The sequence below is a fragment of the Phalangium opilio genome, unplaced genomic scaffold, assembly GCF_054372755.1.
Source record: "Phalangium opilio isolate 3A_F unplaced genomic scaffold, DU_Popi_V2 ptg000003l_1, whole genome shotgun sequence".
NCBI lineage: Eukaryota > Metazoa > Arthropoda > Arachnida > Opiliones > Phalangiidae > Phalangium > Phalangium opilio.
In genome coordinates this window covers 10,870,094-10,893,699 of record NW_028324145.1, presented here as the reverse complement: position 1 = coordinate 10,893,699, position 23,606 = coordinate 10,870,094, and the positions used below count along the sequence as shown (strand labels likewise).

The window sequence follows — 23,606 nt, the reverse complement described above, 5'->3', positions numbered from 1 at the left end:
ACACAAACCCGAATATAGTGTAAGGCGGGGAAAGAGTACAGTTCCCTAATAAGATCCACCCATGACTGTTCATCCCGGCTTTTCTTTTAAATTCATCTTCGAGCATGGACCCGTGGACCGACTATTTCCTCTCCATCCTTCTCCCGTTTCCGGGGATAGGTCCCGTACGTTCGTCTTTTACCCTTAACTCTTTTTTTTACGTTTCCCACCTTAAGAATGTACTAAAGGCCAGGACTAAAGCGCTGGATAGATTTGTCGGAAATAAGCTTCGAGTTACGGTTGAAACTTAGGGTGTAATTCACTCCTTTAATATAAGGATAAAATAAAACGTCTCTCTATAAGAGATCACTTCAACACGTGGGAAAATTAATTCGCCACTGTTCCTCTACTTCAAGTCGTTCTGATTGAGACAAAATAATCCTGCGTTTACATAATCGTAGCTTCATAACAACTGATACTGAATGATACCCAATTTTTCGCCTACCCAGACATGGAAAAGCATAAACCGTGACGAAGTAGAATGTCCCTAGATTTTCAATGGCCTATGAATTTTTCGAAATTAAAATCGTAAAAATATTTTACTTAAAAACCAGGGCGCTAGGCAAATCTCAGGTGACGTTCCGATAATTTTAATAGATGTGTAATTTTCACTTGCCGACAACGAAGGCACGGGGAATTTAAATAATAAATCTACAGAGAAATGACTTAATTAATACTATCATCGGATTATGAGTTATAATTAGAGAGAAATGGCTTTTAAGAAGGGGTAGATGTATATATATATACCCCAAGGATTATAATTTTGCAATATGGGGAAGGCGAGTCGAAATCATCTAGAAATGCCAGTATGTACAAAGCTACACATCATATTCATATTTCTATTGAAGCGAAGGTAAGAGATAGACTACTAGCATTGTACTTGCTGATCCTTCAAAGTGATATAAGGATGCGTGGGATTTCATAATCAAAGAGTTATTACGATTTTAGAGAGCGCGGGTTACCTAGAACGAAAGAAATTTAGGTCTTCTATATTTTCTAGGTTTAACCTAAATCCCAATATTGTATTAATTAATAGACCTTTTCTGGAAAATATTATGAAATTTTAAAGACTAGATGAAAAAAAAAGAAATTACACTCAAAGCTTCGGCAATGTAATGAATTAGTTCTTAAAATGGTTTGGGCACATAAAAGATTCTGAGGGGGCGTTCAGAGTAAGTACAAAAGTGGTATATACGCGTGATCGGTTTGCCTCCCTGAACGCCGTTAACAACACGTCCAACTCTTTCCTCACTTAATTGACCGTCAACACAGTAAAAATATACAATGAATCATCTATTAAATAATAAATATTCCCACGCAAAAATACATTAAATTTTCATCGACTTGAGATCAGACTTAGCAATAAAAAAATACTAAAAATAAAAACCCCTTTTCTATAGTTTTCCATCTCTCTATTAAACCTCTAACATCTCTCTCTATTAAAGTCGAGCTACATCTCAAGTAACCTTCTTGTCACCAAGAAGAAAAAAGTGAAATAAAATAAAAAATACGGAATAAATTTAAATTTTACAAGATATCTCCCTCGGAGAGAAATACATCCCGCACCATCTTTTTTTTTTTACTTTAAAGATTTCCTTAAATGGGAGGGCGGTAAAACAGGAACGATGGCGTAAAAATCACCCTCATCCTTCTAACCAACCAAAAAAAGAAGAAGAAAAAATGAAAAGGAGCAATCAGATTATAAATTTCAAGAGCGAAGAGATCAACATCTCTCTCACTCTTTAAGGAGAAGAGCTAGGAGTGGTAGTGGAGAGAGAGCCCCGCACCCAGAAAGAGATAGACGGGCGACAGAGAAAAGTCGTCGCCGCTTAGAATGGAGAGAGAGAGAAAGAGAGAGAGAGAGCCGCCAGCGGGGTGTACGAGAGATGCTAGAGAGAAGGAAGCGCAAGAGGAGTAAAGGAAAGAAGATGCTATAGGGATGAGGAAGAAGATGAAGAGGAAAGAGAGAGAGAGAGCTCGCGGCATGATGAATGGGGCGGGTTTCCCGCAAGGCTTCCGAACGGGGCAGGGAATCCCCATTTAAGGGGAATAGAGGGAAACGGTCTCTTCTCTCTAGAAACGTCGGTGCGGAAGATGCTGTTTGAGAGAGAGAAGAAAAATACGTCATATATCTAGCAAAAATAAGGGGCCAAAAAAAATATTCTGAAGCGTAAGAAAACCGGACTTGGACTCTTTTCGAGTTCTCAAGAACGAAGAAAAACACATTACACAACATAACCAACCATCTTTCAGCTATTAGTAGGCCTAAATTTAAATTAATGATATTATAAGGTCAAATTAGACCTACAAGAGATTAATATTAATCGTCGCATTAACTCCCAAGGATTTTGCTCCAGAAACTAATGGGGTTCCATACGTTGAGTTTATTGAAAACTTAACTTTACGCCATGGATTTTACTTATGACGATTTGAAATTCTAAGAACTAAAACTGAATTGACGTAAGTGTATTATATGCGCTACAGTGGAAATGTCGTTTAGTGCGGCTTACATTTGCTTCAGGGTGTCAAAATTTTCACCCGTATCTATCCCGACGTTTAGTACAACATGCGCTAGGACACTTTACCCTCGTCCAGAAATGTCTAGTCTTAAGTCCGAGATCTAAATATCTTTAAAGATAAAGAGTGAGGGAAGAGGATAGTAAGGATATAAAGAAAGATGGAAAGAAGCGAGTCTGAAGGGGCGGAGAAAAGATGTAGCGCGTATATATATACTGAAGTGTAAGAATAAGAAAGAGTGAGGATGGAGAGAGAGAGAGAGTGAGTGAGAAAGGGGAAGAGGAAGAAGAGCGCCTTGGGAAGTTGGGAACGAAGGGAATGGGGTGACCGCGTCGGCGCCTCCGCTTGTCCTCCTTGGGTCACCGGCAACAGCTGCCACTGACTCGGCAACAAATGGAGAAAGATGCCGCAGATGTAAATGTGTCGTTCCCTCGTCTAGTTCATCCTTCAATTTCTCCTCGTCCTCATCCCAACCTCCTTGATATAACACACACACACACACACCTCGACGCTCCAGGAAATATCTATACAGGGTGTTTCTGATTCTCTTAAAGTCTGTCAAAAATTATGGGCAGTGTTCTTCGTACGATTTTGAGTGGAAAATGTTCTAAGACCTTTTGCAGTTCGGGCCACTGTTTTCAAGTTTAATTGAAGTGGCCCAGACTGCACAATGTCATACAAGTTTCAACTCGAAGCCGCACTAAAGGACACCGCTCTTAATTGCTGGTAAACCTTTCAGAAACACCCTGTACCAACCACTCTCTAAAGGATAGAACCGAACCGAAAGATCCTAAAGAGACGGGGGGTTTATGGACTCGCCGAAGGATTCTTAAACGTCTCTAGTTGTCTACGGAACGATCCATACCAAGTCGATTATGCAACGCGGTAAAAACCTAATACACGATAGACAACTTCTATACAGACACTCGTGTTAATATACTACGCGTAGAGTTATGTACGCTGGGTACAACGATACAAGACCGCTCGCATTTTATATAAAAACAGCACATGGAAAAAGTTGCGTATTCCAGAGGGTTGATATGTGTTAGACTGACAAGAGTTTTGAAGCGAAAGGTAAAAGGTAACTACTACTCTGTGTATGCGTCAGTCATACTCCGAATTTAGTTTAGAATTTAACCTTTTTCAGTTGAGCATTTTACGGTTGGAGAGGAAATGGGAAACTTCAACCTTTCCTCGTGCAAAAAGTCTTCGTTTGCACGCGACAAACGGAATGTATCGGTCGTTGCGTCTGAGATTTGAGAAGCGCGAGGAAAAGAGCGGGGGAAAAAAAATGCAAAACCAACTATTAAGGTATAGCATTTCAACTCAACCTTGCAATGAAGATAAGGTTACTTTAGCGAATGCTTAATGCTATTATCGAGTCTTTCCTAACATTGCAAGAACAAAATGGGAACCCTAAAGTTTAGGATAAAAAAAGAGGAGAGAGAGAGAGGAAGGTGTATACGGTATAAGGAGGAGAGGTTTTCGGAAAACCGCTGATTGACATCCCACCTATCCCGACCCTCTCTTTTTCTCCAGCTCGGGTTTTTTTTCTCTCCTTTAGGTCCCGCGCTTCCAACTCGAGTACACAAGCGGCTGGCTCTTTCGCTTTTCTAACAATGAGGTATTTGATGCTCAATTAAGAGGATTAAAGCGTGTAAAGAGTGGGTAAGAAAAAAACACGGAGGAGGTCCTGACTAACGGGAGAAATTGACGTAGGACAAAAGACAGCGCCCGAGCCATGCTTGAAGAAGAGAAAAAAAAACCAAACTATACGGTGATAATTAGAGGTTGTAGCAAGAGCCAAACCGCTACTCATTCTCTTAACCACGATGGCGAATTAACAATATTGAATTTGGTAGAAGATAATCCGAAGTTAGTAATAAATACCGGTGGCATATGTGTCAAGTTACTTTTATTTGTAACCAAGATGCGCTTTGATCTGCTAACAAAAATGTTGACGCTGACAATTAAAGCGTTATATACTACCATAAGTTTGTCACTGGTTACTGAGTTTGTCATGAAGTGACCTAGGTGAAAGGTCATAGATTCTCGTAAAGCGACGCCATGGTAAGGCGCTGTACAGACTAAATAGTAAGATGGACTTCAAAACCGCGTGTAATCCATTCTCACTTGTCGTTCTCGAACTAGCTCTCAGTAAGCCTCTAGCATTACGAAGTAAGTTATGGAACATATCTTATAAACCTATGATACTACTTATAATTCAATAAATTCATGTTGAAATTCTTCCAATCTTTTATGTAATCCTCATATCTTAAATATAAAACAATATATACATTTATATCGTTTAAATATTATTGTAAACTTAATTATAAACTAATTTGCTATTTTTTAAAAAACGAAGTTCATCTTGAGTAATATTCTTATTCGCATTATCTTGGCCTGGAATTACTTTAAATATTTCGAATACTATAACCCCCTTTTCATTCTGTTAATTTAAAACTTCAAAAGCATTCAGCGCGTATAGAGCGGGATTATTCTTTGATTCTCTGGATATAAAATTTAAAAGAGTGGGGGAAAAGCCTTGCCGGAAGGAAACTAAACTTTAATGGAGAGTTTTAAAGTTGCTTAATGCTCATTTACACATCAAACGGAATTAAAAATTCATCGAACCCCGGGTTATATTGCCAAAAGGCGCGGATCAAAAGATTCTGCCAAATTTTATATTTATATATATATACTCAAAAATGTCACCGTTAAATGGACAAAAACACAAAATGAAGGTTTTACTAAATTTAAAATTAGCGATAAAGTCATATAAATTAGTAAAAATAATGAAAATTACTTTCTTATACTTTAACTATACCCAGAAGGGGATAATAGGAGAAGGATGAAACTCTTTATCCTATGCTCTTAATAGTTTAGTTATGTAACATGATTCTTCCCAAGGCTAACCCTTTTTGTTTGCTCTCCCGCTCAACTAACTTCAGATGAACATCGCACCATGCTAGGGTGAATTCTATAACTGTTTGGTACTAAATCCTCAGCAATCAAGTCACAGACCTTGATTGTCTTGACGTGGGACAAAAACCCTTGGTTAGTTCCATATATTCTCATGTTGGGAAGAATCATGTTACAATTACTCCGCTTTCTGGTACACGTCTCTCGAAGAGAAGTATTATATAGCATTGTTTCAGGACAACTTGAATATTAGACGTGTTTAACTTTAAACAATTCATTCAGTTACAAACCGCGCTCAGAGCTTATAAGGGAAATATGATTATATATTCTAGATGTCTATCTTACGATTACAATATTGACTCAAATTATTATCTAACATTAAATGATGTTAACCATAATAATAAAAACCCGCATGGTTATTAAAATTATACTTTTATTAGAGGGGGTTATCTTCAACCAAGCTTATAGCATCAAAAAGAGAGAGAAAGAGAGAGAGAGAGAGAGAGAGAGAGAGAGAGAGAGAGAGAGAGAGAGAGAGAGAGAGAGAGAGAGAGAGAGAAGCGTTTCGTGGAAAGAATCGCTGAGACCCAAAAAAAGCAGAGAGTGCAGAAGCTGCAGCTATAAAGGAGGAAAACGTTGGAACACACTGGCTGGCAGTAGGGACTGGTATAAATAAAAGGCTTGCCCGAGAAAGAAGAAAAGAAAGAGAAGGGGAAAAAGGAAAATATAAAAAACGACCAACCTCGAGCGAGGGATGAATCTCGGGCCCAAAAGAATCCTCCCAGCTCCGAGAGAAAGAGAGAGAGAGAGCTACGGAGAAGCGGGACCAAAGTGCCTCGGCAACCGACTATTAGTGAATTTCCCCGGACGCTACAAACAGCGGCTTATTTTCAAAACGTTTTCCACAAAAAAATGGGTATAGAGAGTGGAGAGAGAGAAAAAACTATATCAATGCCGCAGAAATAAAAAGAAGATAGGGTAGAGTCCCTGCGTTCGACTCAGGACTACGAGTCGAAACCTTACCGATACCATGCAGCAGCTACACCGTAAGTTCAAAAGATAAGTTTGACACTGGTTACAAACTGGAGCTTGTCATGATGTGAAGTATAGGTCATAGATTCGAGGTAAAGCGACGACTGGTGAGTTGGTAGCTCAAGTCCATGCAGCATTACGAAGTATAGGAAGCGTTACACTTATGGAATATATCTTATAAACTTATGCTACACGTAGTATACACCTACAGCAAAGGACGTAATATTTTTTTACTATAACTTTCCTTTCCTGCAAAAGCGAAACCTCGAATTTCATCGCATATGGCTGAATGAAGCTCCGATCCACACAAAGGCATGATGTATAAATTGCGTTTAAAATATTCCCTATCTATCCTTAAACCGTATTCGCTTTACCATCGTGGATGCGAGTACATTCCATCCTTTTTTCATCCCCAGATCCCGGATTAATCAGAATGTCGGTATATAGAAAACCCCAGAAGAGTGATTGGATGTACAAAAGATAAGATATTCGATTGTTTCTGTTCGCTGTAAACTCGACGCGTCTCAAAGTCAAAGTCATTTTTTATAATATAAAGATTTCATATTTTAAGTTAATATTTAATCATTTTGTTTAAAATTTTTTGGTGTTTGTTTTTTCTATAAAATAAAATGTTCAGTATAGTTTACGAAGTTCGATTTTACTTAAGTCATTAAATTGACTAAGTAAAATTAACCTGATTTACAAACAAATCCCCGATTTCTAACCCCCATTTTCCCAACGAATGGTATCGTTAAATCTTGACTCTAGACTCTAAATCGACAAATTCCGTGGCAGGTTGATAGTTACCCCCAACCAATCACAATCTACCGTTAGAAAGTGCATAGGTACGTACAGAGCAGAGTTCTGAATTAGTAATAGACCATATTTGTCCCAAGTACTTGTTGGAGTCGTCGTTATACACGAACTTCTATCATTAATTCATTGACACGAAAGGAGAAAAAAGTCAGAGAAAGAGAAAGAGAGAGAGAGAGAGAGAGAGACACCCGCCCACTACACTTTTAATGAACATGAGATGAACATATGGTTTTTGGAGGGGAAGATCTATGTACTTCTAAATCACGATATATTGGGCGGTATCTGATATATTTATTTCACGAGACCAAGAAGCGATATCTAGTTTATTAGGGAGAAGGTATAAATTCGCCGCATTTCCAGCTTTATCTCCAGTCCAAACGTAGACGTGTCCGGAGTTAATCTCCGCCGCCTCTAAATTACAACCAGTATATTCTCATTGGTTTTTGAAAACTCAGGTCAGCGCGACGCGAATGACGAAAATTACAGTCATATTTTCCGACTGAGGAGAGGCGAAATAGCCCGGCCTCATTTTACGTCCCCCCTTGTATTTTGAAAGGGGGACTAGGACTATGGCGCGCGAATACTTAGGCATCTTATAACTTCTCCCTAGAAAACTAGATTTCGCTTTTGACGAAACCATAGACTATTTCGATAGAAAGCTCGTGCCCTGATTGCCTATAGCTATAACGTACTTCCTTAATAATTTAAAAATTATAAAGGAATAGAAAGAAAGCGGGTAGAGCGCAGACGTTTGTAAAAGTAGCTCATGCATATCTAACCAAATATCTCAATAACTATACAGGATGTAAAAAAGGGTTGATTTCCCATAAAACTAACCGTACCTCGGTCCAGCCACCCTTTTTAGATATCACCCTGTATATAATGAAATGGTTTTAAAATCAGATCGCGACTCGCGTGGCTGCATTAAGCAAACAAACCGAAGCAAAAGTATGAGTTACATTAAAGGGGTTTTTAACAGTATATACATATACTTAATGCAGTATATTTTCTAAATACATTATATACTAAAGCATAGTAAAGAGTAAATCGCGATTAAAAACGATTTTAAAATATTTTTATAAAAGCAGTCTCCTTTGTGATTCAGTAAATAAAAATTGTGATCAGAATATCTTTGAAGCGGGAAAGATATACTCACAGGCGCTCGTAGTAAATAAATGGAGAAATTTGAACCCCCGAATGTCGGCTATTTTACTAGAACGCTCTAGTTAGAGATTTAGAGTTTTTCTTATATAAATATTGAAATTTGAACACGCGTACTGAACAGTTTACACAGACATAACAAAACTTCTAAACAAAATCCCCGTACTTCTCTAATGATAGTAAATGGTGATTAATAAAAGTTAGATTTTTCGGAGGCAAAAACCAAGCCTCTCAAAGACTATAATATACTTTAAAACTCGGTAATGGAAAAGGTAAAAAAAAAAAAGACAAAAACAAACCCGGTAGCCAAAATATTCAAATAAACGATAACGAGTTATTTCACGGTTTGACAAAATCGACTTGGTAAAAACGTCAACAAAGATAAACCTTAGTACACCAACCACCATCTCTCTCTCTTTCTCTCTCTCTCTCTCTCTCTCTCTCTCTCTCTCTCTCTCTCTCTCTCTCTCAGCCTTCCTTATAGCGCTTTTCCCACACCTTTCCCCCAAAATAAATAAAAAAAAAATCATAATAAAAAAGAAAGAACCATAATCGCCAGACAATTTATAAAACAGGAATCTAGACTAGCGAGAAGAAAAAAAATAAACGAGAGATAGAAGTTGCATTTGTCCAAGATGCTGAGTTGAAAACAGTGAAAGGCGAGAGAAAAGGTTATGGGTCTACGGTATAAAATTACCGTTCCACGTATGTTTCTTTCAATTCAACCGAGCTACATGGACCAACTAGTAAAGTATAAGAGATAGGAAAAGATAGTTGGATGATGTAGAAACTAACGTTTATTGCGATGGGCCTTGTCCACTCAACCAAGCTGAATAGGCCTAAATGAAGGAAAAATGGGGTTGTTTTCCTAATAGCCGAGTTGTATTTCCTACTTCCTTTAATTCACGGTGGTAAGATGGACAAACCATGTACCTGGGTTGTCGAAAATAGCGCTTTTCCGGTTTCATCAAACGCGTTTTATCTTTTTTGAAACGGAAGTATATTAACTGGATGACGTATCTCGTTAAAAATAATATTTTTCGTTGATAATTTTGAACCCCAAGTTTGTGGTTTACGATACTGGCCAGTAGGAACTGTCGCAGTCACATAATTTTGCATAATACTGACTGCATTTGATAATTTCTTATTAATCAACTGTGGTTCATAAAGATATGCTCTACATCCTAATCGACCAACCAATTCGATGGAGAATAAGAGCGACTTTACCTTACACCTATTACAAGGGAATTATTTATAAAAATTGCCGCAACGCACTCGCTTATAACTAGAATAGTCCATATCGTTCCGGCCGCGGGGATTATAAACTTTACATGGAAATACATAGATATATTTTCGAGCCTACATAAAAATTCCGGATAAACAGCTAGGGAGAGTAGAGTAGCTATATAGGGTGAAAATGTGGCGCGCACAGAGACTTATATACGAATGTTAATAGGCCTTGGGTTAGGCAAGAGGAAGGAGATATAATAGGAGCTCGTGGAGTAAGACAGCCTCTCTCTAAGCCCTTTTATGTAAATCTGGTGCTGGCAAGGTGCAGCTATATAGCATGGGTCGAAAGGTCGGACAACTACCGCTATTTTTGAATACAAATTGCCAAAAAAGAAAAAATTCATATTCAAACTCTTTGATTTTCCAGGTTTTCCAGGGTTCATACAACGTAAGGAAAACCGATTTCCCTGAGCTGGCCTGGTTTTTCCCATATATTTCCCTTAGTTTTTCAGGTTTTTTCCCATATATGGAGCAATAACAACGAAAGTGGTTTTTTATAATTGAAGGAACCCCTTCAGAGCAAACTTATTCAAACCTCACAAATATCCCTGGTTTCCCTGATTTTTACTCAAAATTCTAAATTTCCCTAAGTTTTCCCTGTTTTCCAGGTTTGTATAACCCGGTTTTCCATGATCCAGACCAAAAATTGCCAATATTAACACGTATTTTTCAATATTTGAAGATATTTATCTCACCGGTTTCAATTATTTTCCGATTTCAAACAAATTGTAGATGATTTTTACAAATATCCATCCCCTCTACTAGTGCTCACTAAACAGTGAAGGGCGCATTAGAATGCTAACCAGCCTAGCGAGCATAGAACTGGCACGTTTTGCCACCCCATACACCCCCGCACCCCCTTTATCCTACTCTTCTCAGCCTCTTCCCGTTACCATAGAAACCTCGATATAGCATTCGCGGTTGGATGATGAATAGGATACAAATTATGTAAGACTACATAACCAACTTATTCCAGAGTTCCCATTCCCCGTTTATTCTTTATTAACGGTATCAGTACGTAGATCGAATTTAAGTCAGGTTTAAAACTGAACAAAATTCGTGGGTTTCCAATGAATACGGGTAAAACTGAAAGACCTACAATAATCTCGAGCTTCATTTCAACGTATTCTTCATTAAAACGACCATCGCGAACGGAGAATTTAAGACACGAGCTCGATATTCGCGGTTACCTAATGAATAGAGTCAGGTTAAATCGCTGGCAATTTCCCATTACGTTATTTTATAGTTTCAGCGTGTTCAACGAGTCAACGCGAACATGAAGGAATTTAAGAAAAGAGAAGCTAGTCACTAAAGAGATAGGCGGAAGAGAAAAAAGAGAGAGAGGAAGTGAAAGAGGAAAAAAATACGATATAGGCATATATATGAAAGACAAAAAAATGTTAGGGTGTGGAACGGTTAGTAATGAATGCGCTTGAGAGAGTCTTGTACTGCCGGAACTCAACTTTGGTTTTCACTGGATTTTTACCCATATATCGAACGCGTTTAAGTTATGGCGGGAATAAAGGGGAATTTGGCGGGAGAAGCCACGCGCTCACGATTTTGGGGAAACGATTAACAGAAAGTCGACGTACGAAACGGAAGAGCGGTAAACGTTTCTCGCATAAATTAAAACTTAAACCGAAACGTGTTAATTAGGATATCGCTATATTATAACCCTTCACTTTTCTTTTCATTTGGTGATATAATTTAAGTAAATTATACGTGTTTTATATTACTTAATAAATGACTAACATGTAGTATAACCATATGTACATTTCAGTTTACCTTTGACCCTATAGTTCAAGTAGGAACAATTAAGATAATCGCTTTAATTATGATACCCCTCTTTATACTTTTTAATCCGTTAATAACGTAAAGGTAAAAACCGCTTTTTGGTCATTAAAAAAAGAGTTAAACACCGCTTGGAGTATTTTTTTTTTAAATTACTTAAAAAGTGAACATACATACACGTAGCGTACTTCTGAGCGAGAGATTTAATGACCGAGACGGAGAGAGAGAAAGAAAAAGAGAGAGGGAGAGAGAGAAGACGAGAACAAGAGAGGCTTTCATCAAACACCACTAATGAATGTGAAATCTCTTTGCAAAAACTATCATTTTAATCGTCCTTAGTAACTAGAGTCCCGACGCGGTTAAAAGCCCTATTACATTTCTCTATCTCCCCCCCAAAAACAAGCCTTTTTTTCTTTACAGTAAAATATGGCTAGATATAATAAATTCATTTCAGGTGTAGTTTACAATGTATCGGTACGTTTTTATAACATTCCATAACTTGAAGTGTATGTACTTGGCAATAATCTAAGCCTAAATATAATAGCAATATCATAATAATTAGTATTTATGAATTAATTGCACCATCCATTTTTACTAATAGTTTAATTACTAAGTTCCGTGCCGTGATAATTATAATTAAACTTCGATCGTCGGTAAACATTTCATCAAAAATAGTCACTATTATTATTATACAGTGTGTTATAAAAAGGGTAGTACCGAAATAAGGTAAGTCCCATAGGCAATTTCTAGTCGAAAATTTAACCCTTTATGACTTCTAAACCGTACGTGGTTAAAAGGTCATAGAACATTTTAGACTCAAAATGGAGTGATAGAATACACTGAACTTCAGTCCTTTTGGGGAACACCTGATCTCAAATAAACCATAATGTATACCCATATATACATACGAACACTGCAAATCTATACAATACATTCCTGCAAATTTCAAAGCATATACACATCAAGTGACGAACTGCATGCACCTTGAAAGGGCCATGTACAATACCACAAAAGTCTATATATATAAGGCATTAACCGCTAGAGATGAGATCAACTTAGCATGGCGATAGGGTCCCGCCCACTGTTGTTACCAAACACATTCGTTTTATTTTAAACAAGAAAATAGCAGCCTCCGGGACACAAGCGGAAGAAAAAAACCCAACGCGAAATGTAAAGGGGGGAAGCTTTTCCTAACTCTAAACAAGAACAAAAGAGAGAAAGGGAGAGAGATAGGAGTGGACAAGCTTTTTCCATTTTAACAAATGAGATTCTTCTAGTTTCCAGCTAGACCTATACCCACCACCTATACGTTCTACTTAACAATCCTTTTTCATTCCCAGAATTAAATACGCTAGCGTTAACGAGATAAATATGTTTTGCGGCAATGCTACACCAACTCAAGGTTTCGTTTAAACTATATAAAAAAAAATTTCTACTTGTTCATTTTTTTCTTTCTGTTCATTTTGATCTAAAAAGGGTCTAAAAGGAGGTTATATGTAAATGAGTATGGACTACGCCCTATAAGGTTACGTAACTTCGCGTTTATATTATGTTTCGATCGAAATCACTGAGAAATTTATAAATTTATGGATTTTTCATAAAAATCCATCACATCATTTGTAAAGTTGCCTATATATTTTAATTTTCAAAAAACAAAAGATGGTTTTACAATAGATCTTTCCGATGTAAAAAAGGGGGTAGGCAACCCCCAATATCGGGATTTACAAGGGGGATTACCTCTTGCCGTCTCTGCACATTCTTATGATCCCCCAAACCTACAGCGCAGGCGCCAAAAAGCGGAATAGAAGGCAAAACTTCACCCTCTGTGTCTTTCGCTCTTAGTTAAATCGAAATGGGCCATAGAAATTTGAAATTTGTGTTGTTTCCAAACCACTTATAGAGTATAAATAAGATCTAATATGCTCTTCTGAAGCTCGGTTTTTAGAGAAAGAGAAACAAAACAAAAATTTGCATAAATTCAATTATGGTATAGATATAGGTCTATATTGTTCTTTAAAAGTGTATATTAAAATTAACAAGATTAGGTATTAGAATGAGACCCGATATAATCCATTTCTCATACGATAATTAAAAACAATGACAATTTTCACCACTATGCACGTAAGGGTGGCCGTATAGCCAATTCAAACCCATTGCTCTCTCTCTCTCTCTCTCTCTCTCTCTCTCTCTCTCTCTCTCTCTCTCTCTCTCCCTGTAATATAATTTCCGTTACTAAATGGTTGCGGAATCGAGTTCATTTCTTAGAAGAAGAATAATTTCGCGTGCCAATTATAGTAGCTCGGAACGGCACAAGATTAAATATTAAGGTTTTAATTTATTTGCGGTCGTGTTCGAAACATTGCACGGTTCGCTGATTTAGAAAAGCCCAAAAGAGAGAGAGAAATGGCCTCTTATAAGGCATAAAAGGGCAGGCACCGAGCGGCATGCCGTGAGCTTATTAGACAAACTCTACTTCGGTAAAAACCAGAATTTTAATTATTAATTTAATTGCGCTACTGTGTGTGCCGCCCGCTCCATATTCTAATTACCGTAATCTGAACGAAGAAAACCTCGTATTATAAACGTATACCAAGGGAGGGGCATACGCTACTATTTCGTCAAGCCACTAGCGGTGTAGAATTGCTAAATGAGAAGGTTGAGAAACTGCAGACGAAATAGGCCCTACCTATTCATAAGATATGTTCCATAAATTTGTCACTGGTTATTGAGAGCTTATTGTGAAGTGAGTGAGGTAGGTCATAGATTCGAGGTAAAGCGAGGGAGACCTTGTGAGGCGCTACATATCAAAGGCTTAGTACATGACTAAATAGGACCTAGATGGAAGTCCTGCAAAATTAACCACCGAGTGTAGGACTTCAATCCTCGCTTGTCGTTCTCGAGTTGTAAGTCTCTAGCATTACGAATTACAGGCAGTCTCATACTTATGGAACACATCTCATAAACTTATGGTCCTACCTAACACGAGGCGTAACATTAAGTATATAGTTGGTCAACAATTTCAACTTAAACCTCGTGGCGTGACCCAAAAGTAAAGCTGGCGCGAAATCGACCCGGCCGCCAGGTGAAACTCAAACAATTATTTCCATACACAAATTCTGAAAGGTAAGGAGTAAAAATTGCTAAACATGATCGTGCCGCGAAATTAACGATCATCCAATTTAAAACATTAACGGGTAAACAATGGAATAAGTTATAAAATAAATCGTCCGCCAAAACGATATAATCTTTTAGGGTTTAGCTTGAGTATTCGTTTAAGGACATTACCTCATAACGAGGTTTTTAAACAACTTTATAGAAAGAACATTGGCATGCAGAAGCTTATAAACTCTCCTAATATTGGTATATACTGTATACATATATATCTTTTGATTTTTTAGAAAAATGAACAATTGACTTCACTTATAAGTGTGTGTTCATTCAAGTATACAACCGTTTTGGTTTGCGTTCTATATACAGTTGTTTTGTTGATGTTTCAATGTTTAAAATATTATATTTAAATTTATAAAATACCGAGTTTTACTCACGCAATCTATAGAAAAGGTATACTAAAGGCGTTACTATACTAAATGGTAAATTTTGGAGATAAAAAAGAATCCTTTTAACTGCAGCAAAGTAATTATAATGGGCTCGAGTCTGCACGAAAAGGTATAATGGATTATGATAGCAAAAGTTGTAAAAGTTTATATTATAAGTTGAATTGCCACTGAATATATTTTTTCTCTATCTGAACATAACATCGAAAACGGATAACACTACATATGGAAATAGCGTCAAGAAGGGAGGAGCATGCAATAAAATCAGAAAGTAACCCTGCCTTTATTGAATTCCCCTTCATTATCCATTCGCGGTTTGGCGGTTAAGTTACAAACGAATATTTCAACGCTAAAGTTAAGAGCTAGCGCGACCGCACACCAAGGAAACCTTTAAAACATTTTAATAGCTCCAAATTTAGCAGTTAGAAAAGCTAATATGAAAATTTTCGTCCAAAGCGGAATTCTCTCCTAACCCGGCCGCAAGAAGAATTTGTTCAATTCTTCCAACAATACTGAAGTTAAATCAAAGATGTCTCGTTTTAATCAAGAACATATTTGAAGAGTCGTTAATTGTTGCGTAACTTAGGGGACAAATCAGGAAGTAATTAACAATCTGACGTCATGGTCCTATAAATCCCAATGCAAATGAGCTGTTGGTTCAGGGGATATCAGGGTTCAAACAACTTTTGGAAAACCGACTTTCCTCAGTTTTCAATGTTTTTTCCCATATATTTCCCTGAGTTTTCAATGTTTTCTTCCCATATATTTCCCTGAGTTTTCAATGTTTTCTTCCCATATATTTCCCTGAGTTTTCCAGGTTTGTATGAACGGTGCGCTGTTCCAAAACCATAAATTTATATATAAAATGTAATAATATTTTTGGAGAGTAAATTAACCGTGACCTAATCGCAATAAGACTATAAGAAGACCACCACTTCAATATTCTTGGTAAAACTAAATAAACTAATCTTAGCACTTAAACCAAAAAGCATTAGAGAGAGAGAGAGAGAGAGAGAGAGTTTTCTCTCATTTTCGCTATAGCACTATAGCTCTGCGGGCAAGTAGGCAAAGCCGAGTTCCGCGGCTAGTCGCGACTCTCATTGGTTGGGTATTTAACGGTTGTCGGATGATAGCTCAATGAGTTAGTATATATCTCTCTCTCTCTCCATTCTCCCTTCTCTCTCTCTCTATCGCTCTCTCATAATAACAAAAGACTAATTTCGAGAGAGAGAGAGAGAGAGAGAGAGGAAAGCGTTTCTCTCGTTAGTTCTAAACGATGCCAACCCCATGGAAGCGGGTCGTACCGGCCGGCTGGCCTGCCTTCTCAAAAGTATATCGAAGCGCGGAGTTAGCCCTTCTCAAATCCCGCACGGCCTTTTCGCTACCTTCCCGGCATGCATTTTCCAACGCGCCTAAATATGATTATTATTATTTAGTCATACTACAATTTATTCTCTCATTTCCTAATATTATATTTTACCACTTAAAATATGCAATACGTTCCAAAGGTATGTAACAACGCCGTCCCTTTGATATAGTTATAGTTATTAGTAGTAGTATCGTGGGAATTTCAGAAGGGGGTATAGATTTCCGACTCTCTGTATTTTCCCAATGGGATGGTTTAAATTATGATTAAGACGTAAATCGTTTGACGCTGCAAGAATTTATGGTTGCATAGAAGCGCGGGTAATAATAATAATCAGGGATGATTGGTAGCGCAAAAATATAGTAATACAAATAAACATTACGTAACACCAGAAGTATATACTGTAGTTATCTTTGAGAGAAGTGTACTAGCATAAATCAGGGTAATTGTAACGTGATTCTTCCTAATGTCATTTTACATTTGGAGCATGCAAGGTTACGAAACCGAATCACAGACGCGATAAATAGTTCCCTCATTAGCGCTTAACTATTTGCCAAGGCCCATGCGCTTGTGGGTGCAATTTTGTCCCACGTCAAGATAATCAAGGTTTGTGGGTTGATTGCTGAGAATTTAGTATACCAAAAAGTTATATTATTCACCCTACGGTACGATCCATACCCATCTGAAGTTTGATGAGCGGGAGAGTAAACTAAAAGGGTGAGCCTGCATGGGAAGAATCGTGTTACATAACTAAAGTATTAAGAAGATACAGAGGGTCATCCTTCTTCTATTATATCCTCCTTATTTCTCAGTGCCTCTATAGCCTCGTTAATTTAGTGTCTAACACAGAAAGGAAAACAATTATTGGCTAAAAAACATGCAAGTCATAATCCGTAAAAACTCAAGGCAACAAGCACCGTTTTATTCATCCAATTAAATCAAAATTACTTTGAATACGTGGAATAAGGCACCATGTTCCATATCTGCTCATTGTAAGATTATCCGGCGACCCTCGGTTTTGTTAGTTAGAGGAAATGATAGGGTAGTTTAGACCTAACCCCGGCAGACATAGTCTGCTTATTACTCTTAGCTACTCTCTCTTTGCGATGAATCACTTCGTCAAAACGCCTTTTCAGCTATATAGAGTATGGGTTCCCGACGCCGTATTATATCGTAGTTTATAAAAGGGCAGACACCCAACAACCCGCACGAGACGCGCGAGCATCAAGTACTAGCTCTATACGGATCGCTTGGCTACAGGTAATTTTCCAGGACAATATAGACTCGCTTATTGTCGTAATTGTACAAACGCAGCCCCGCGAACGATTCTCTATACTTATATATACACTCTCCCGCTCTTGGTCCTCCTTCATCTCACTCCACTCATCTCTCTCTCTCTAGATCCTCTTCCTTCGGCATAATCTTTGGTCGCGAGCATTCTCGGTCTGGGATAGGTTTTAAGAGGGCAAGAGAGAGAGAGAGAGAGAGAGAATGGGTCTATAAGGTCCTTAACGAGTTATAGGGGATGGTCCCGTCGCCGTCGACGTAAGCGTCTGAAGATATCTCATCCTCGGAGAAAAGTGTAAAGGAGGAATAGATATTAGTTCAAAGATGAGTGGTAATACTAATGTAGGGATTCAAAGCTTTATCCCCAATTCAGAGTCGCTAAGTGGACCGAAGAGTATACCTGCATCTCCTCTCGCGATATAGATTGCAGCATTTGCAGACAAAGGTTGCGATGGTGAAAAGTCAAAAGCTAAGGCGCCAAAATCGGCATTGCTAATTCGTGGGGATATAGGAAGACAAGAGGCTTCAGACGGTGCGAGCTGTGCACTGTGGGCTCTGCGAGAAAAGGGTGCTATATAAGTAGCTAGGGTGGCTCGACTGGCTGAGACGCGTTTTAAGCAGATAAGAATGTTTAGAAATTCCAAACACTTGGTCAGGCGGAACAATTATATACGAAAGTCAAGTATAAGGTTTTGCCAAGGTCTTATTATAAGGAAAAATGAACGTTTAATGGGACGGTTAATGCGGATTGATAATCTTTTAAACGGCCAAGTATTTGTCTTTGTACTTAACGAACGTTAAACTAGTCTTATAGAGAGCGAAACAATACGCAACGATTGCACGAATCTACCCAATACAAAAACTATCATATTATACTACACTCAGTTAAGCCTTTGTTCTTTTTTGAATTTTAAAAATGCACGTGCTTTAATAATAACTGAGAGTTATGTCACGTGATTAACGAATACGGTTGGTGTCGCAGTCTATTCCCGAAGTCATAACGTATACGGATTTAACAAGAATCGGATGAACGAACTTATTATTAAGTGGCTAAAAAACGAAAAAAAAAAGGAAAAAACGCAAAATTCCCGTTGGGTAGTCGAGAGGGAAATTGAGCCATTTCCATCTTCCCCCCCTGCCGTCTCTCCTTCCCCCGTTTTCCTTTTGTTTTTTATGCACGGTTGATTTCTTTTTTTTTTTTGAGCCAGGGAACAACGCAACAGTTTGTCAGGACCGAGACCGGTACGAAACGGTACGGAGTAAGAAAGGGTGCCCTGGTGCTAGTTCTAGGGCGCAAACACTATAACTCTACACACGCTTTTTCATAGAGCGAATGAACGAACTTTGATGACAGATTGCAACCGGTGCAAAAAAGCTGCCACCCCGAGGAGAGTTTATGGTAATGAGAAGTGGTTCGGGGGGGGACGGGGCTGAAAAATAAACGACACGAGAGAGAGAGAGAGAGAGAGAGAGAGAGAGAGAGGGAGAGAGAGAGAGAACTATTTTGAATAGGAACAGAGAGAAACGCGTGGGATTCAAACGTGCACCCGGAGCGCGAGGATTGAGGCGTTGTAACATGGGTGTCCAAAATCGTGATCACAAAAAAAAATTAAATCCATAACAGAGGGATAAATTAGGTATGGATTTCATTCCTGAACCGAAGGCCGTGCAATAATTAGACTTAGTAAGAGTTTCCTAGCAGACGAACTAGGCTTAGCCCAAAACAGTGAGTGCACCACGAGAAATGATCGAAATCATTAGTGAGAGTTTTCTATCAGACGAAATAGGCGGCTTAACCGCGAGAGGTTATCGAAAGAATTATCATCTCATCAGGAAATTTAAATTAGCAATTTGACGCATCCTGATGACTGAAACCGATCATAAACCCCATAGAGTTCAGCAGCCATATTCCATCATAACCTTTATAACCTTTAGGGGTCAGGTATATCGATGAAAAGACATCTTATGATCTTACGGAGCGCGCGGTATAAGTTTATAACGGTAGTGGCTGGTTCTCTTTCGTCCATTCAAAAATGCATGAGATTTTTTTCGGCTCAGTATATCGTTATTGGCCATCCGGTTCCCTTTACATTCTTGGGTACAGCGCAAGGGGAAATAAGGTGCACCTCGGACAACGTGGGCCACCACCGAAATTTATGGCAATATCGCCGTTGACAGAATGAAGAGTAATGTTATACGTTCCAGGGTTCGGTTAGGTTTATAGAAGGTCTATAACTATAAAAAAAGCAGCGTCCGCACCGTACAGGTATATAGTGAGTGTGTAGTTATACTTGGTTCAAGCCCCTTCCATACTTCCTAGTTATTAAATCTTTAATGCGCCCTTTGCTATGATCAGTGGATTTTTTTTTCCTTCTATGCTGTTGGATGGAGCCCAAATTTATTACTTATCATTTCGTGATGCCCTAGGTCTACTCTACTCTACAACAACATCCGGCGTAGTTCTGGACTGGCAAATATATCGTTCTAAGTTTATAGCTAATCGAAGTTTATGTATACCCATGCAGGATACGTATAAGATTGGATATACTATAGTGTATATATATTATATATAAATATATAAATAAGATGCGAGTTTATTTTAAGGTAATTGGAATTTCGAAACCTTGCAATGGTGTAGTCTCAGTTTTCTTTGGGTTAAGGTTAACTATATAATATGCATGCAGTATAACAAGATCCTTAAATTCAATACTTTTGATATTGGTTACTAAGGGTTAGTTGGGAGTCATTTCGTCTGCACGTTTTCAAGGGATATGGGTTGAAAATAACAACCAATTAACCCTGATTAATATAAAATCCCAAACGAGGGGTCCGACATTCCCAAAAAAGAGTACGATATTTCTTCTTAATTTTGGCGATTTTGCCAAATATTTCGGAATTTAATCTTTGGTATCGTGATTTATTCAAAAATTTCGTGATTTTGCGTGAAAGATTTCGCGAGAATCGTACGGGATTTCGTGTAAATGTGGAACCCCTCGGTCATACATCCTAAAGAAAGTCTCCCAAAAAAATTGGTCGAAATTTCGTGATTTCCTCTTTGATTTCGTAATTTCTTCAAAGATTTCGTGATTTTGCGTGATAGATTTCGCGAGACACGTACGGGGTTTCGAGCAAATATGCGACCCCTCGGTCCCTGACCTAAAGAAAACCTCTCTAAATCCTTAAAATTTCAAGATGAATTCAAGGAATATCTCTCGAAACGTGTAAAATACCGACAGCATCTAGTATACTTCATTTAAGTCGGTACTAAAATGGCACGCGCGATCTTGAATCTCAATAAACAGTCCTTTAAATATAGCTACTGTATATAAGCGATCGAGGTCCCGAATAACGGTGAATTTAGACTTAAATATTGACTGTTTAAAGAGCTATATAGTTCATGCAGGGTCGAGAGCTTGGAACTATAGCTATTATAAGAGAAGGAAGAGAGTTCATATTTTGCGAGGGAAATAACGGATGTAAACGGAGCATAAAGGGGGGATCGTTAACCACCGTGCGTGGGCGACTATTAATGATGACCAGTCTATAGTAATATAAAGATAAATATCGAGTCGTTATAATTACGCGAATAGTTGAATATAGAGATTGGGTTTGAGCAACCCGTTTTGATATGCTACGCTTTTTTCTATAAATATTTTTAAATAATAAAGTAACCGATTTAATATTGCAATTAATGATATTTCAAAAAAAAAATAATAATAATAATAAATAGGTTATATGTTTGGGAACATCGCGTTTATCAAATACAATTAAAATAATTAAGTATATATCTTATAGCAGATTGAATTTAAGGGTATAATTGAAAGTATAATTTTGAAGACAAAGATATATCAAGTCAAAGACTGCGTTTTGAAATAAAATAAAAAATTTGTCGCAATAAAACTATCAAAACGTTGAAATAGTTTTAAATTATAATTCCAATACTTTTAAAATTTATTTGTTTTTAATTCAATCTGATAAGATCACGCTGTGACATGAAATTTAATAAATTGCCCTTCCCAATTTTAAACTGAACTTATCAATTGTTTCCAGTTGAAATAATAGCCGTAAAATTCAAAGTACATTTGGAAAAATTAATAAAAGTTTGTAAATTTGAATGAAAAGCAACCAACTACGTTTAATAAAGGCAAGAGCGAGAGAGAAAATAAGAGAGATGAAGGTGATACCATCGTTAACTCCAACTCCAAAAAAAATATATATATAAATTATTCATTTCAGATACGAAAAAGATAAAGTTAAAAAAAAAAAAAATTCCAGAAAAATTTCAAAATGGTATGGAAAGAGGGGGCGGTGCTAGGCGTTATCAACGTGCAAAACTGGGGAAAAATGAGATTCAAAATTTAGGGGGATGATGTCACATTCTTGTCGAGGAAAGGTGTCGTGGAGTAGGGTTAAAGGTCGAGGGAAGGTATAGGACAAATTTTGGATCTTCGTGTTGGGTTCTCCTAAATTCTCAAACTGGCTGGCATCGCTTACCTCCCGGTAAACAAACAATAACAAAAACGAGGAGAGGCAACGCGTATAGTTTCGAGTCATTCTAAAAGAGGCCGCGGGTATAAATATTTATACGAAACGCTACACTACTAGTATAGCCCAGGTATAATATAATCCCACGTCATTTTTAAAAAGATGCAAAAATATGCGCGATCCAAGCATTTTCAAGCGCAAAATCCGCATCCCCGGGAAAGGACGGAAAACTCTCGAGTCAAAAATTTACTTTTCAAAAACCGCAATGAAATTAAACCTGAAAACGGTATAACAAAAGAATTTCGGTGCAGAAGCTAGCTACGGGGAAATCCGGAAGCCCAAATTTCTCGGGTAAAAAATTTACATATAAATTAAAAATCTTAGCGCAAGAAAACCCTTGTTGTTGGAGCAACACGAAATAAATTTTCCACGCTGGGAATTATTAAGCAATGTTTCGGTAATATAAATAAACTAAATGTAAACTAAAAGCGCGCGCCAACTAGACAAAGAGATTGGATGGAGGATGGTAAGAGGCTGAGAAAGAGGAGACGCCGGCCGAGAGCAACGGAGATTTGAGTGAAGCGCGGTTCGCGCGTCGGCGACGGCCGTACTCTCTCTCGTGTGAAAACAAAGCAATTCTATATCAATGGATAAGGCCAGGAACGCACTAGAATCAAAAACTTGTTATCTTACGTAAAATATCGGGTATATACGATCTAAGAAAACGGAAACGGGTATAGCGAGATAGGAGAGCTAAAGTTTTAGGACTAAGCCTCACTCCTTAAGCCTTGCAAAACAAAATAACAAAATGACAAGTCCGAGGCTTAGCGTTTCAGAGGAGTAAAATTCTTGGAAACACACTGGGAAAAGGGATTTAGGAGTCTGACGGATTTGCCAGAGGTTCTTGTTATAGAGGGGTCAAGACTTTAAAAGTAAAACGGGGGTACTCACGTCGCTAGGGATGAACGAATGATAAGAGTGTCGGGAACGAAAACGCCGCTTCCTTTGTCGGGCAGTGTCGGACCTCGAATGCGGAGGCTGCGAGGCAACGTGTTCGCCTCTTCGCCAGCGAGAGGCGGCGCGGAATCGAGCGGCCGGTTTTTCCCGAAGTCGTCCCTACACTCTCTCGGTGGCTCTAGCTGTGACGCGAACCAGCCAGCTACGGCCCTAATGATTTTTATCGATCCGAAACTTCTCTCTACTCCTCTTTTCCAAATCCCCCGTTTCTACGTCACTGACAGCCTAAACTGGACCGTCTATCGTTACCAAAGCCTATCATAGTCAGTCTGGGTTGGCAGTAAAGAGGAAAGAAGACCTTACGTGGGTGGGTGACGAGCGTGCGTAAG

The 23,606-nt window shown here is 38.2% G+C and overlaps 1 protein-coding gene across 12 annotated transcripts in view; it reads right to left on the bottom strand.

Annotated features, from left to right (window-relative positions):
* The window catches only part of LOC149717793 (uncharacterized), a 97,791-nt gene extending 74,530 nt beyond the window's left edge, over positions 1 to 23,261 (bottom strand). For all 12 annotated transcript variants that reach the window (XM_089840717.1, XM_089840719.1, XM_089840721.1 and 9 more), the window contains exon 1: positions 23,212 to 23,261. The gene's annotated coding sequence lies outside the window, so the exon portion shown is untranslated. The remainder of the gene's footprint in view (positions 1 to 23,211) is intronic.
* Positions 23,262 to 23,606: the final 345 nt, after the last annotated feature.